This window comes from Camelus bactrianus, chromosome 9 (assembly GCF_048773025.1).
Source record: "Camelus bactrianus isolate YW-2024 breed Bactrian camel chromosome 9, ASM4877302v1, whole genome shotgun sequence".
In the NCBI taxonomy this organism is placed as follows: domain Eukaryota; kingdom Metazoa; phylum Chordata; class Mammalia; order Artiodactyla; family Camelidae; genus Camelus; species Camelus bactrianus.
Genome location: NC_133547.1, coordinates 37,077,938 through 37,093,437, shown reverse-complemented (window position 1 = coordinate 37,093,437; position 15,500 = coordinate 37,077,938).

The window sequence follows — 15,500 nt, the reverse complement described above, 5'->3', positions numbered from 1 at the left end:
GCCATCTCAGAAGGTAAGAGAGAGAGTGACCACAGGGTGCAGAGTTGTTAGTTTTTATGGGCTCTGTAATTTCATATGCTAATGAGAACGAGGATTATTCCAGTTATTTTGGGGAAGGGGTGTGGGTTTATAGGAATTGGGCCATACCCACTTTCTGACCTTTTAAGATTAACCTAGGAACTGTCATGGTGCCTGTGGGAGTGCCATGAGGCTCAAGATCTACTAGAAGTCGAGTCTTCTGCCATCTCCTTTGTAACCAGTTTGTCCTTTCCTCAGTTGCTCTGTGATTCCTTCAGTGATTGTGTCTGCCTCCTTTCCTCCTGTCTCAAAAGGATGATATTTTCTTTATAGGATGCAATATATGGTTTTAATTAGTATTCCTTATATAATGCTGTCTCTCCTGTAGCAAGAATCCCTAGGTCTGGGAAGCAAGATATGGAAGTAGGAGTGGCTCCTGTCATTTTATACCTGGTGACCCACTTAGAGCATATCTGTTTCCTATCTGGTAACATTGAGCTTTATTTCTTTGGAATTATTAATTCACAAGGTGGGAAGATTCCAGCCAGGGCACACAACAATGGTTCTACTAAATTGAAAGATGAGAATCCCTCCTAGATATTTGGGGGTCCTTATGCAACTAAGCTAACAGGAAAAAAAAAGGAAGGGGGATTAAACTGCTGGCTGCTGTGATCGACCCTGACTGCTAAGCAAAAATGTGTTGCTTCTAAACAATTCAGACAAGGTAGACTATATATCTGGATCTCAGAGGATTCTCTAGGGGTACTTCCTGGTATATTCATGTCCAATAGTAAAGGTTAGTGGAAAACTACAGCAGTTTAAAAAGTCGGAACAATGAGGGCTCAGACCTTTGTAAAATGAAAGTTTAGGCCCCTACAACAGGTAAAGAACCTTGACTAGCAGAAGTTCTGTCTGACGACAAGAGAAATACTGAAAGAGTAGTTGAAGAAGGAAGACACAGATCTCATTTATGACCTCATAAACAATTATAGAAATGAAGACTATAGTAGATTTGCATATTTTTTGTATATGTATGTATGTATTTATATATATTAGCCACAGTGTTCTCTCTTCTTCCCTTTTTTATTTTATATATAGCAGCCAAGTGTCTCCATTAGTAACTCCCCCATAAGGAACTTTCCCCACCACCCTGTAGGACAGGTTTCTGGCCAGTTCCAGAGGATGGATTTCCAGGGAATTCCAGCAGTGCAATCTAACAGAGACTGCTGCACCATTCAGTAAGCCACAGTTTTGCCATCTCCATCACATTCTGGATCTTTGAACTGTAGGTAGGGGCTCGTCCCTATCTTGACCCTATGGAAAATGACTGTTTCTATATCTGCTAGAAAATTCTTTAGAGTTATATTTACTTCCTACCAGCCAATTTATCATTACACCAACTCCTATTGTAGTTTGTCATTCTTTGAACAATTCTTTTCAAATTATTGCGTGATTTCTCTCTCTGGATTGGTCACAAACATATGAAAGGTTACATTGATTGATTCTTCTAATGTTAAATTAACTTTGCATTCCTGGTATTAACCCCACTTGCTCATGATACAGTATTCTTTTAAGTATTGTTGGATTAACTTGGGTAAACTTTTGTTGCAAATTTTGCATTCATGTTTATGTGAAATATTAGTGTGAAGTTTTAATTACTTATAATATCTTAAGTTTTGGTATCAGGGTAGTACTGGCCTCATGGAATAAATTAGAAATATAATTTACTTAAACTTTCTGAAGAGTTTGCATAGAATTGATATTTCTTCTTCAAATGTTTGACAAAATTCACCAATGAAGTCACTTGGGTTTGAGCTTTTCTGTGTCATAGAATTTTTAATTATAAATCCAGTGTCTTTCATAGATATAGTGCCATTCAGATAAATATTTCCTGAATAGCTTTGGTAGTTAGTGTCTTTCAAGGACATTTTTCTCATTTCATTTAAAATGTCTTATTTATTGGCAAAAATTGTTGAATATTTCCTTACTTTTCTTTTAGTATATATAAAAACTAATGATGTCACCTGTCTCATTCCTGATACTGATCAATTTGTATTTTCTCTCTTTATTTTCTTTATCAGTCACTCTAGAGTGTTACCAACTTTGCATTTTGTTGATTTGCACAAAGAATCAGCTTTTTTCCCCCCACAAAGAACTATTGATTTTCTTTTTCTTTTTTTTTTTAATCTCATTGTTTTCCGTGCTGACCTTTAGTGTTTGTGTTTTTTCATATTTATGTTTGGTTTAGTTTGCTTTTCTTTTTCTACTTTTATTAGATAAAAGCTGAGATCACAAGTTTAAGGTCTATCTTCGTTTCTAAGATAGGGATTTAGTGGTATAAATTTCTCTCCAAACACCCCTTTAACAGTATTCCACAGAATTTCGTATGTTGTGATCTTATTTAAATTTACATGAAAGATACTTTCTAATTCATCACTTGCTTTCTTCTGTGAACCACAGTGTTGGAGGAGGCGAGGCCATCAAAAAGGCGTAGCTCCCAGTTGACCCTCAAGTTGAGCTTGAGCAATTGGAGGCCCCCATCCCTCCACTGCCCTTGGAATGTGCATTTGCTTGCCTCCTCTGCTCCCAGAAGCTACTTCAAGGACACAGCCGTGGAACTGAAATGCGGTGTTGAGGCTTTCTGGGCAGGTATGTGACTGAACCCATTTCAGGTGTTCTGTGTACATGAATGAACATAGTGAAGGACTCTGTATAAACTTTTAAGATGCTAGCAGGTGGGTGCAGGAATCTACTCATCTTGCAGCCACACAAGATGAGCCTTGTAAGGTTTCTTTGCTTATTAAAATTGCCACCTACCAATCTGAAGTGGCCTGCCTCTCTCTGGTTTCTCCTGCCCTTTGTGTACCGGGGATGGTTTCTGAATACACTCAGGAAACTCCCAAAGAGGTTATGAGGCAACAGAAGTGTTGTTTGTTATCTAATTTCCAAACATTGGGGGACTTTCCAGAGATCTTTCTGTCGTTGATTTCTAAGTTAACTCTATTGTCTTCATGGGACATACATCATATGATTTGAGTCTTCTAAATTAATTGAAACTTCTATATTGCCTACAATATGATACATAATCTTCATAAATATTTCATATGAACTTGAAAAATGTATGTATTCTGTTTTGTTGGGTGGAGTGTTCTATAAGTATCAAGCGAGTCAAGTGGTTTTAAGTTAAATTATTTGTGTCTCTTCCATCATTAATTATTTCTCCCTAGTTATTCTATTAATTTGTGAGAGAGACTGCAACTGTGACTTTTCCCAATTTTTCATGTGTTTTGAAGCTCTGCTACATTATATGCATAGATATCCAGGATGGCTAAGATTTCTTGATGATTCTATACCTCTGTCTTCATCTATCACTACGATGTTACCATTTTAATTCCTGATAGTATTATTTACTCTGAAAAGTACCTTGTCTGCTGTTACTGTAGCTCCTCCAGCTTTCTTTTGATTTGTGTCATCCTGGTATATCGTTTCCATCCTTTTACTTTCAACTTACGTGTACCTCTGTAATGAAAGTGGGCTTTCTGAAGATAGTATATAGTCGGATCTTGCTGGTTTATCCATTCTGACAATCTCTGCCTTTTAAATCGGGGTGTCTATTCTGTTCTCAATTTAATGTGATGATTAATATGGTTAAGTTTAGATCTGTTACCTTGCCATTTATTTTCTACTTGTTACATCTTACATCTGTTCTTTGTTCCCTGTGATGGTTAAATTTTCTGTGTAAACTTGGCTAGGCTATGGTGCCCAGTTAGTTGTTTGGTAAAACACAAGTCTAGATGTTGTGGTGAAGGCAGTTTTTAGATGTGATTAACACTGAAGTTAGTAGACTTTATGTAAAGATGATCACCCTCCATAATGTGGGTGGGCCTCACCTAATTGGTGAAATCCTTAAGAGAAAAGACTGTAGTCCCCAGAAAAGTAAGAAAATTTTCCTTCAGATTCCTTCAGACTCAAGATTGCAACCTATACTGGGGCCAGAATTCCCAGCCCGCTGCGACCTGCTCTGCAGACTTCATACTAGCCAGGCCTCAGAGTCACGTGAGCCAAAGCCCTAGCATAAATCTCTCTCTCCTTAATCTGAAGGAAATACATTTATCTTATCCTTTAGATTATTTATTTATATATATATATATGGCTTCTGAGTTCTGTTTCTCTGGAGAACCCTGCCATACATTACTTCTTTTAATTTTTTGCCTTTATGTGGATTTTTTCATAATTCAAATTTTTTAAAATGTTAGTGTTTGCTTTAGAGTTTAGTGATACATCTTTAACTTATCATAGTCCACCTGCAACTGATGATACGTATATCACTTGGTATTTGGTATAAGACCCTTATGAGAGTATAATTCCAGTTCTCACTTGTTGGCCTTTGTATTATTTTTTCCTACCTTTTATTTATACATAGATTATAAACTCCATACAACACTGGTATTATTTTTGTGGAAACCTTCAATAATCTTTAATTAAATTAATTTACTGTAAGGCTGTTTTGCATGTACCACATAGCTACCATTTGGGGAGCTCTCCATTCTGTTATGTAGATCCACGTTTCTGTCTGGTATCCTTTTCTTGCTATTTGAAGAATTTCCTTTAATACTTATTGTACTGCAGATCTGCTGGTAAAGAAGTAGTTCAGCTTTTTTTGTCTGGAAAATGCTTCATTTCATGTTAAGTTTTGAAAGATATTTTTACTGAATTCTAGGTTCTACAAATTCTAGGTTGACAGGTCCTTTTATTTTTTTCCTTTTTAGTACTTAAATATGTAGTTCTACTCTCTTTATTTCTCCAACAAGAGAAAATCTGCCATCCTTATTTTATTCCTCCCTGCCTGCTTTAGAATGCTTCTCTTTATTTTTGTTTGAACAAATGTATTTGCTGTGTTTTGGTACTGTTTTATTCATTTGAAAATTTTAGACATTGCATCTTCAGATGTTTTTTGTCCACCGCCTTTTCCTCTGGGGGTGCTGATTACAGGTATATTAGGTCTTTTGATATTGTTCTAAAGTTTATTGATGAACTGATCATTTTTAAATGATTGTTTTCTTTGTATTTTACTTTGGATAGTTTCTATTGCTATGTCTTAAGTCTCACAAATCATGTTTTTGCAGTGTGATGATGTAATCTGACATTAATCTCATGCAATACATTTATTATTTCAGATATCATAGTTCTCCTCTTTAAAAGTTCTTTTTTTTTATTTTTTACATCCCATGCCTCAACAAATGCTACCTATCACCTAGCTTTTCTCCCATTCCCCAGAGAATAAGTTCATTAAAAATGATTTTAATATCCTTTTATAATGAAACATCTCTGACAATTATGGTTAAGTTTTAGTCTTTTCCTCCCTGATTATGGGTTATAATTTTCTAGTTCTTTGCATGTCTTATGATACTTGATTGGTTGCCAGACTGTGAATTTCACCTTGTTGGGTGCTAGGTATTTCTGTGTTCCTAAAAATATTCTTGAGCTTCCTTATGAGGCATAGTTAGGTTGCTTTGAAATGATTTGATCCTTTTTAGGTTTCTTTTTTAAGATTTGACAGGGAAGACTAGAGCAGCATTTAGACTTGGGTAATTATTCCTATTACTAAGGCAAGATTCTTCATAGTATTCTACTCAGTTCCCTGGGGAATGACATTTCCAGTCTGTCTAGCAAGAAATGCACTATTGTTAGTCCTGTATGAGCAATGGGTACTATTCCCATAGCCTGGAAATTCTTCCAGTACAGTAAATTGGGGCAATCATAGAATTCAGCTCATTTATTTCCCATCATTCAAGAATCACTATTCTTTGTTCTCTACTGTCCAGTCTCCCAAAAACCATTTTTTCATGTATCTTGTCTTTTTTCTTAGTTTTTTAAAGCAGAAGGGGAAATCTAGTCCCTGTTACTCCATCTTGATTGGTAAAAAGACAACTCATTTCCAAAATAAATTTTCTGTTTCCCCAAAAACAAGTGTGAACAAAAATTACCCTAGTTCCAGTGTGAAATATATATGGCAACATTATTAAATATACTAGAATCACTGATTATTCAACTGTAAACTGAAGTAGGAGGCCATCTCCCATTAACCACTTTGAGTTAGCTGTTCCCTTCTTTGTGACCCACTAGACTGTTGCAGAGTTCTATAATAGAATTTAGTTCTCTTAAGTTTATTCTCCATACATGAGTGAGTTCAGTGATGTTAAGGGTGTTATCTTACCTTTGTAGTTTTAGCAATTAGCACATAATAGATTTTATACAAATACTTGTAAAATTAATTTTTAAACATTACTAAAATATAAGAATAGATGCCTAAGCAATGTTTATTAAATAAATCCAACATTTTGGAATCAGACTTAAATCTTATAAAGGATGACATATAATTTTAATTTTTGCCCTGGCTTTTCAATTGATGATATAATTTTTATTTGCCTTTCTAGCCATTCAGTGACTTGAATAATTGTGAACACTTATATGTACAGTGATAAGGAGAAAAAATATAAAACCACAAACTACTTTTTCCAGATAAGTTAGGTGTGCCAAGCAGATCCAAATCAATTTTCTAAAAAGCTCAAATAAATAAATATGATCAAGTTAGATTTGCATGGTCAAAATCCAGCTGTTATCAGTTTGATGGAAATTTTTTAAGGCACGCTTTTCTCTTAAGTATTTGCAGAGGAACCAACAGTACATAAATTTGGCTGAAATGAGTGGCCTAGAAATACATAACTAGGTAACTCTGCTATATCTAATTTAAAAAAAATCTTAACTTTTAATCAGAATTCTACCTGAATGACGATAAATTCTCAGATTTTTTTGGTAGTGCTTCATTATATTATGTATCAACAGGGTCTTTAAGGAAAACGTTATAATATTTATTTTTAAAAAGGTAATGATGCTTTAAGATTATTATATTCTAATCAGTTTGAATATATGATAGCTAATAGTAACTTTTTAAAAAAGCATCTAAAAGAATATTAGCTTGAAAACTTAATATTAATTCCAAGTTTCAAACAAAATTTTTACAATAACTATTATGTGAATTATTATTGTCTTTTTTAAATTGCTAATAAAACATTTAGAGAAAAAAGAAATATGGGTCTAAAATAAAAATTTGCTGTAGATAAGGAAAGTGATTATTTATTTATACCTTCAATATAAATGAATTATATATGATTTAATTTATATAGTAATAAGCATAAAATATGCAACTGAAGAGATAAATCATTTAAATAAAATTAATGCTTGCTTAATATTGTAGTTAGTTTATGCTGCCATACCTTATATTGTGATACAACTTTCATTAGATTATGATTACAATGGGGATAATACCATTTTATGCAATAAATGCCATTAGTACTAACAGCTGATAATTGATTCCATAATTAGAAACACTTTTAGGTATTATTCAAATTTCTATAATTTCTATGCATGTTTATAATGTTAAAACAGCAACTTTACAAAAGAATAGCCTTTCTTTAGCAGTGATAGCTATTTTTTGAGTTTAGTTTAAATTTCATTTTTAACTCAAATTACCTATCAGAAAATTGCTAATTTTAATTTGAATGAATAAAACAATTGATATGTACTCATGTTTTTGTAAATAATCATTAAGAAAATTCTTCAAACCAAATGGATCTCAAATCAATATATAAGCTCTCTTCATATTAACAAGTATATAGGTGTTGAAAATGGTAGAAATAAATTAGGTTTTAACTCAAAAAATAGAATGAATGTAAATGTACAATTGAATTACTATGCTTTACACCAGAAATTAACACATTGTAAATAAACTGTACTTTAATTGAAAAAATAGAATAATACTGTTAAATTCATGAAAATATTACAGTAACTACTAGAATGAGAAGTGCGAATTTGTGATACACAAATTCATTTAGAAATAAAGATCTTTCAGTGCTTTTGAAGCCAATGTACAGAGGATGCTGATCTAGAAGAGACTTGCAAAGTAAAGCCCATGGGGCCAAATCCAACCAGCTGCCTATTTTCATATATAAACTTTTGTTGGAACAAGCCTTGCTCATTCATTTGAGACCAGTTGTGTTGTCTACAGCTGACTTCATACTATGACAGTAAATTATCAAATGGTCTTCAAAGCCTAAAATATTTTATTTCTGGCACTTTACAGAGGTAGTTTGCTAATCTCTCACCTAAAGCAATCTTTGGCTAAATAATTCACTTGGCAACTCCCAAGCTGATTAATACTTATTTCATTTTTTTCATTTGTGTAACCAGTTCTCATTGTGACTTTATTGTCTGGGTTTTATAGTTTGTAATTGAGTAGCCCAGTGTGGAGGCATTTGTATTTCCCTATATCAGTGAAAATCAGCAGGGTTGTATACCCGACTAGGTCCTTTTAAAGCTGAGTAATGGTAGGTGTACTAAGTAGACAGACACAAATAAAATCCTTGGTGGGTGATTTGTGGCTTTCCTAAGAATGCAATTCATGAGAACTGAAAAAAATCCAGTAACACAGTGGTGGAGTATTTCAGTAGGATTGGCAGTATACATAAGAAAGGCATATTATTTTCTTTGCCATATCTGTTTTGTCTTCTTAATAGTTTTACCGAGAAAATAATGAAAATTAAAACACTTAATTGCTAATTTTTATTTGACTTATAAAAATACAGGAAGTCTGAGAAATTTATTTTTTAAAAAACACATTGATCAAAATAAGCAACATTTTGCTATAGTAATATTGTATTAGTTATCTATTGTTGAATAACAAATGTATTCAAAACTTAGAGGCTTCAAAAAACAGTTACTATCTTCCAGTTTCTAAGGGTCAGAAATCTAGACACAGCTTAGCTGGGTGCTCTATATCAGTGTCTGTCACAAGGCTACAGTTAAAGTGTTGGCTGATCTATGATCTCATTGGGAGGAGCAACAATCTCACTATGTGGTTATTGTTCCGTGGAGGTTGTACTAAGGGATGCAGTTCCTCACTGGCTGGTGGCCAGAGGCCACCCTCAATTCCTTGCCATTTTGGGTCTCTACGTAGGACAGCTCACAACATGAAACTTGGCTTCATCAGAGAAAGCACACAAGAGCCAGAGTGAGCAAGATAGAAGTCACAGTCTTTTGTAGCTGTTATCTCATAAGTGACACATTCGCCATATTTTATTTTTAAAAGCAGGTCACTAGGTCTGGCCCACACCCAGGGAGAGGGGATCACACAAAGGCATGAATATCAAGAAATAAGAATCATTGGGAATCACTTTGAAACTGATTACCACAAGCACCTATGATAATTAAATTTAGTACCTAGTTTCTAGACACTCTTGAGACACTGGATCCATAGGAAATAATGGAAGAAATCAACTGTTAGACAAAAATCTATAGAAATAATATAGGCCTACCCATAAATCAAGTGAAGAGTATTCTGGTATAACTTACAGAAGTCAATTTTTATATTGATTAGAATATTCAGTCTCACCGCATGCACATATAGGCCCAATTAATAGTTAAACATTTATCATTGACTTCTTTGAGATTATTTCAAATATTATGTTTCCATAATGACCTTTCCCAGATCATTTTCTTCTGTTTGACTTAATCTATCTAAAATACTTGTACTATGGTTTCTTGAGATCTATAAATTTTTTCAATGCCCTATTAGTGTGTTTTTATGTTATAGCACTTGTGTTTACAAATGAGTGTGCTTGATCAGAAGTTATACTGTAACCACCCTACTCTGGTATGCTGTATACTTTAAAAATATAATTTGGAATTTAAACATTCAAAATGGGGAAAAAACGTTAAATTAGTGTAGACTATTTTAAAGTTACTTTAAACTTATTTAGGATTCAGGAAATTAGGTGGAATATAGCAGTTTAAAATAATAATCTAAAGACTCAGTATATAAATTTAAACTTTATTTCTTAAAGAACAGCAGTAATAAACAAATATTCAACACATCATGTCCTAAAATCATAATATGGTGGTGGTATTCCCACAACATAAATCCAAAAAGAAATTTTTGGTTTCCTATCACATCCAAGAGATATTATAATTTTGATTTTCTACCCTCTAGGAAAAACTTACTGTAAAATCTTACTAAACATTTGTAGAAATAGTGTGCTCCCAGAAGAATGATTTTCTTAGGCAATCTTGGAAATAAACCTCTAAAGAGAATCTGAAAGGAAACATTTGTGTTTTATTCTTCAGCGAACAAAATAGGGGGAAAAAAGCATTGTATCATATTAGTAAAGGTAGATTTGTATTATTTATATAACTCTTGACAAACTAGTGAACAAAAAGATTCTTTTTAATTTACTTAAAAAATCTTTACTAGCCTCCCAAGGAAAAAAGCACTTATGTAGGCAACAGATATATACAGTGATAATTAAGACATCATGTTATAGCCCTATGAATAATATAATATCAGTAGAAAATGATTTTTTTGAAACATGCCTGCATATGTGCTTCCTTGCATACACAAAATATGAAAAGGTTAAAAAGTCACATTAGAAGAAAAGCTTCAAGATTTTGCTAGGGGCCCGTAAGTTTATAATTATTAATGTCATATGCTTGCTAAAGGTTTTTAAAACACTGTTTTGTACATAAAAATACATACATTTATACGTTAAATATATATTTTGAAATCCGAAAAAAATGCACTTGTAATTCATTTTGGGGAGGGAATAGGGTTTTTAAATTGTTATCCTTTATTTACACTGGAGTTTTAGTAGTGTTTACATTTTGAGTTAATAAAATGAAATTCTTTTATAAAAATTTTTTAAATCTATTTTTCATATACTTCTTACAGCTATTTAAAATGAATTTTTTGGTAGTCATAAACCTTTTGCTGTTTTGAGTAGAATATTTAGATGCTTCTTATCCATAAATTTATAGCTATCATCAATATAGCTGATTTATTGAATTTTAATTTTCTTTTTTCTTAATGGATGCACTACCTGATTGAATAGGATGAATATTTTATCATGATCTATCTAGTTTTTTTCTAAGTTTACTTATAAAAATACATCTAGATTGCCAATTTCAAAAGCATTAGCCATTATGGCCTTAGAATTAGATTAAATCTGGCCTTTAATATGTTTTAAATTGTATATTTAAGAATTAATGATTCACAGAGGAGATCTGAATGTCTTTTGTAGCAACATATAACCACTTAGGTGATTTTAGATAGTCATGGATGAGAGATCGGCAATGGTAGGTGAGGCACAGAGGGCTCTTCACCAATCCAAGTGTCCATTTATCTGTTCATCGCTGCTCTTTTGCTCACAAAGCGTAATCCAACTATCGCACCTCTGCAAGCCAAGAGCTACTGCAGCCGCAGTGGTGCTGCTCCATCTCAACAGTGAAATTTGGCCCAGGAATGTTTTCTCCTTTGCAAATGTGGAGAAACTCATCAGTTGAGAACTAGAATAGCTGTTTTGGAATCTGGAGAAAACTAGCCTTGTAGAAACCCTAGACACTTGAAAAAATGTGATGAACATGCCGAGGTAAATTCCATCAATCATTGGTTATTCTTCTTGGCTGCCGAGTGCTATGGAGGAGCCAAATAGCTAAATGGAAACTGTTAGTTAACACTAACATGTATTTAGGTAATAAGAATACCTAAAGTTTTCCAGATACAGGCGATGTGAAGCATCAGTGTAAGACACAGAAGAGGTGATATTCAAGGAGTCACATCATAGATTCCTAAACAAATTAACTTTGTTAAAAATTTTGAAAAATATGAGGTTAAATTAAAATTATTTGCTTAGAAATTAGAAAAGACATGGAATACATTTTTTAAAGGAAATGAGGTAAATATCTGATATTAATGAAATGGAAAACAAAAAAAATCCTAAATTCAAAATCTGCTTTAGAAATGTAAAGTGTCAGCTATACTAAGAAAAAGATTAAATATTATTGTAAACAAATTAGAAAACCTAAGAGAAATTGTTAATATCTTAACAAAATGTAACCAAATTTGACCCAAGACATACTAGTACACTTAAATTGGCTAATTACATTTGAAAATAAAAAGATTCATAATTAATCTTTTAAAATAAGCATTTAGAACAGATATTTCCAAAACTGAGTTCCAACTATCTTGTAAAGTACAAATAATACAATGTTATTTCAATGATCTAGAATGTAAATATATGCAGAGCTCTCGAGTCAATACAGAAAACTAATATATAAATTTAATAGCATAACTGATAATACTAAATAAGAAAAATGATTATATTTTGCTTATGACTATAAATGTAAATATTTTAATTAAACATTAGCAAATAACTTACAGATAAAAATGATGTTCTATTATTTTATTAAGATAAGCTTCTAGTGAGACCCCAGAATACAGTGGCTCAGAAACAAATGTTTATTTCTCTTCTTTTAAATGGTGCAGTGACACAGACTAGCAGGACAGTTATGCCCTCCATAATACATGGCCTTCAGGATTTATCAGGTATTGCTATTTGCAGCCAGTGGAACAAAGAAAGAAAATCAACTTCAGGAATCTTGGTTTTTAACGAGATCAACTAAAAAGTTAAACACATCATAGTCCATTACCCTGAATTGTGCCATAAAAACAGTTAGCTGAGGGAGGAATAGAAAACTGTACTACTTGGTCTGATAATGTAATGGCCATTTTCACAATGTAAATGGTGGATTCTACTACCTACCAAAAAAAAAAAAAAAAGAAGAAGAAGAAGTAGATACTAGACACTATAAAATTATTTCATTATGAAAACTGAGTAGATTTTATTCTAGGAATGCAAGGGTTTAAAATGTATTAAAATAATTTATTACACCCTCAAATTGTGACTAGAGAAAATGCCAGCCATGTTCACTTCATTGGCCTCTAGTGCCAAAAGGAATCTTATATATTTCACTAAACCACTCATTCTCTGCTCCCTTAGATAGCTGTTTTGTAGTTTGTACTCTCTTCAAACTTTCTTTCATTTCAAACATCGATAACTGTGTTCTTCATGTCATTAGAAAATACACAAGAAGGAAACTTTCTCATTCTTTGCCAGCAATCCCTCAACTACATGCAACTGTACCATAAGTGCTGCACTCTTTCCAGTGTATGACCTGACTGTGTCCCTCAAGGACAGCAACTCCCTTGTGTTGAGGACTCTGCCCTTTCAATTATTATCTTATTACCCAATATCATCACATGTTACTTCTCTGTAAGACCAGTTCCAACAGCAAGAGAACAGTGTTATTTTCCAGCAAACAAAATAAATCCTCCCTCTAACCCAATTGCTTTTTAGTTGTATTTCTTACTTCTCCTTTGAAGCAAATCTCTTTCTCAACAGCCAACCCAGTCAAGCTCTGGAGTCAACCTTCTGTCACTAATATAGCACTAGTGGGTCAACCTCTAATCTCAGCTTTGCTTACTTTGGTGATCAAATTTAAGTCTTCATTTTAATTGAATTCTTAGCAGTATTTGATACGGTAGATCACTCCTTCCATTTCAGAATACTTTCTTCATTTGTTTTCTTTAATTTTCTTTTTCTCCTGACTTTCCTTTTAGCCACTGTATATTCCAACTTAATCTTCTTTGCCAGGTCCTTCTTTTACCCACCTTGAAGTGCTTTTCTTTGTAGTTCTATGTCCTGCTATCTTTTCTGTCTATATATGTTCTCCTTGGATTATTTCATCCAGTTTAAAGCTTTAAATACTGTCTGTATAGAATTAATCTAGAATCTAAATGTCTTTGGATTCCAGACTTGTATATACAACTGCCTACCCAGTAACTCCCCTTGGATTTCTGAGAGGCATGTAATCCCAAAATTAAACTCTACATTTTCCTCAAACTTTCTTCTCCACCTATGTTCCCAAGGCCAACGTATGATACTGTTCTCTGTTGGCTCAGGTGTGGACTGAATCAAAATTTTAGAATCATCCACCCTTCCTTTCTTTCACCTTATCAAATCTATCAACAAATCTTGTGCCTGATGACTTGCCACTGTCTCCACTTCTTTAAACTTGGAATATATTAACCTCTTGTTCAAAAACTGCAGTGGTCTTCATGCTTTTATTCTTACTGGCTCATAACAGAACAAACTGATCAGAAAAATCTGATATATTAGAATTTTTCATTTCCTAGAAGATGGAATGTTTGGGGGCAGATTAATGCACTTATGTCATCAAGTAGAAAAAAATAGGCAAAATACCAAAAAAATTATTTAGAGGCATCAAAAATCTCTTGAAGTAAGGAAGGCTAGATAATCTAATATTTTAAAGAAGTGAAATTCTCATGTCAGTAAATTGCAAACACTTTTCTAAGAGAAGCAGTTACCAGTTCTTGGTATGAGCATAAAGCTCTAGCAGATAGTTATTTCTGGGAGACAGAGAAACAAGTAGATATTTTGAATATCATATGAAAATGAAGAGCTAAAATTAGAGACATAAGAGGAGGCAAATATAAATAGAAGGTTAATAGAAGATATTTAAAACAAATGGAAAACCAGAAAACACACAAGAGTACATTACAGCCGAATATGAAACATTCAAAAATATCTATCTCATACTCTTATTTATTGATTTATTCTTCTTCTGCCACACTAATGTCCTTGCTTTTCTTGAAAATCACTAGATTCCTTGCCATAATTTAAAAATTTTGAATGTTAACTACTTTTCCTTTAATGTCAAGAAAATTACAAGAATATTAACCATGGTTTTTGTTGTTTATCTCTGTTTAGGATAAACCACTGAACACAGTCAGCCAAAACCAAGAAATAATTTATACAAATGTTGGTATATCAAAGAAAGTTATCTTCTTTGATGATCAATGTTTATACACACACACACACTCTTAGAAAGCCTGAGAACAGATTAGAAATGTTTATGATTATTAAAATAATTTGTCATACAAATAAATATAAAGAAATCAAAAGCTTATCTTCTAAACTAGCACAATTCATACATTTTATTTACAGAGAAAAAGTTAAGCAATGGCCATAGTAGTCCATTGTGTAGATACCTGCAAAACATCAGTGAACAAAACAGCCGCCTTACAAATTACAGTTGAGGGCTTGGAATCAATAGAAGTAACAAATAAATTATAGAATATGTAAGGAAGTGGTAATTATCAGAAAAAGGAAATTTAGAAGTAGATTGGGATGAATAGAATTCAATGCATTATTACAGCAGAAGGATAATTTTATCTCTTCCCTACAGTTCATCTTCTCTGTTCAGATATTAAGAGCGCTTTCTGAAATGAAACTTGGCTACATCAGTCGTTTACTCAGACCCCTTCATCCGCTTTCACATTGTTAGCATGACGTAAATGGTGCTTCATGATTTTGCTTCAGTCTGTATATTCAGAGTCATCTCTGCTATCCCAGTTGATGAGATAATTTGGAGATACTGAAATACTTTTCTCCTTTTAAAGTATTCTGTTACCTTTAAGACTACATAGCTCATATTTGAACTGCAGCATCCTGCTGAGTTATATTACCTTTCCCAAAATCTTTTCTGACCTTTCCCAAATTAATCTTTAT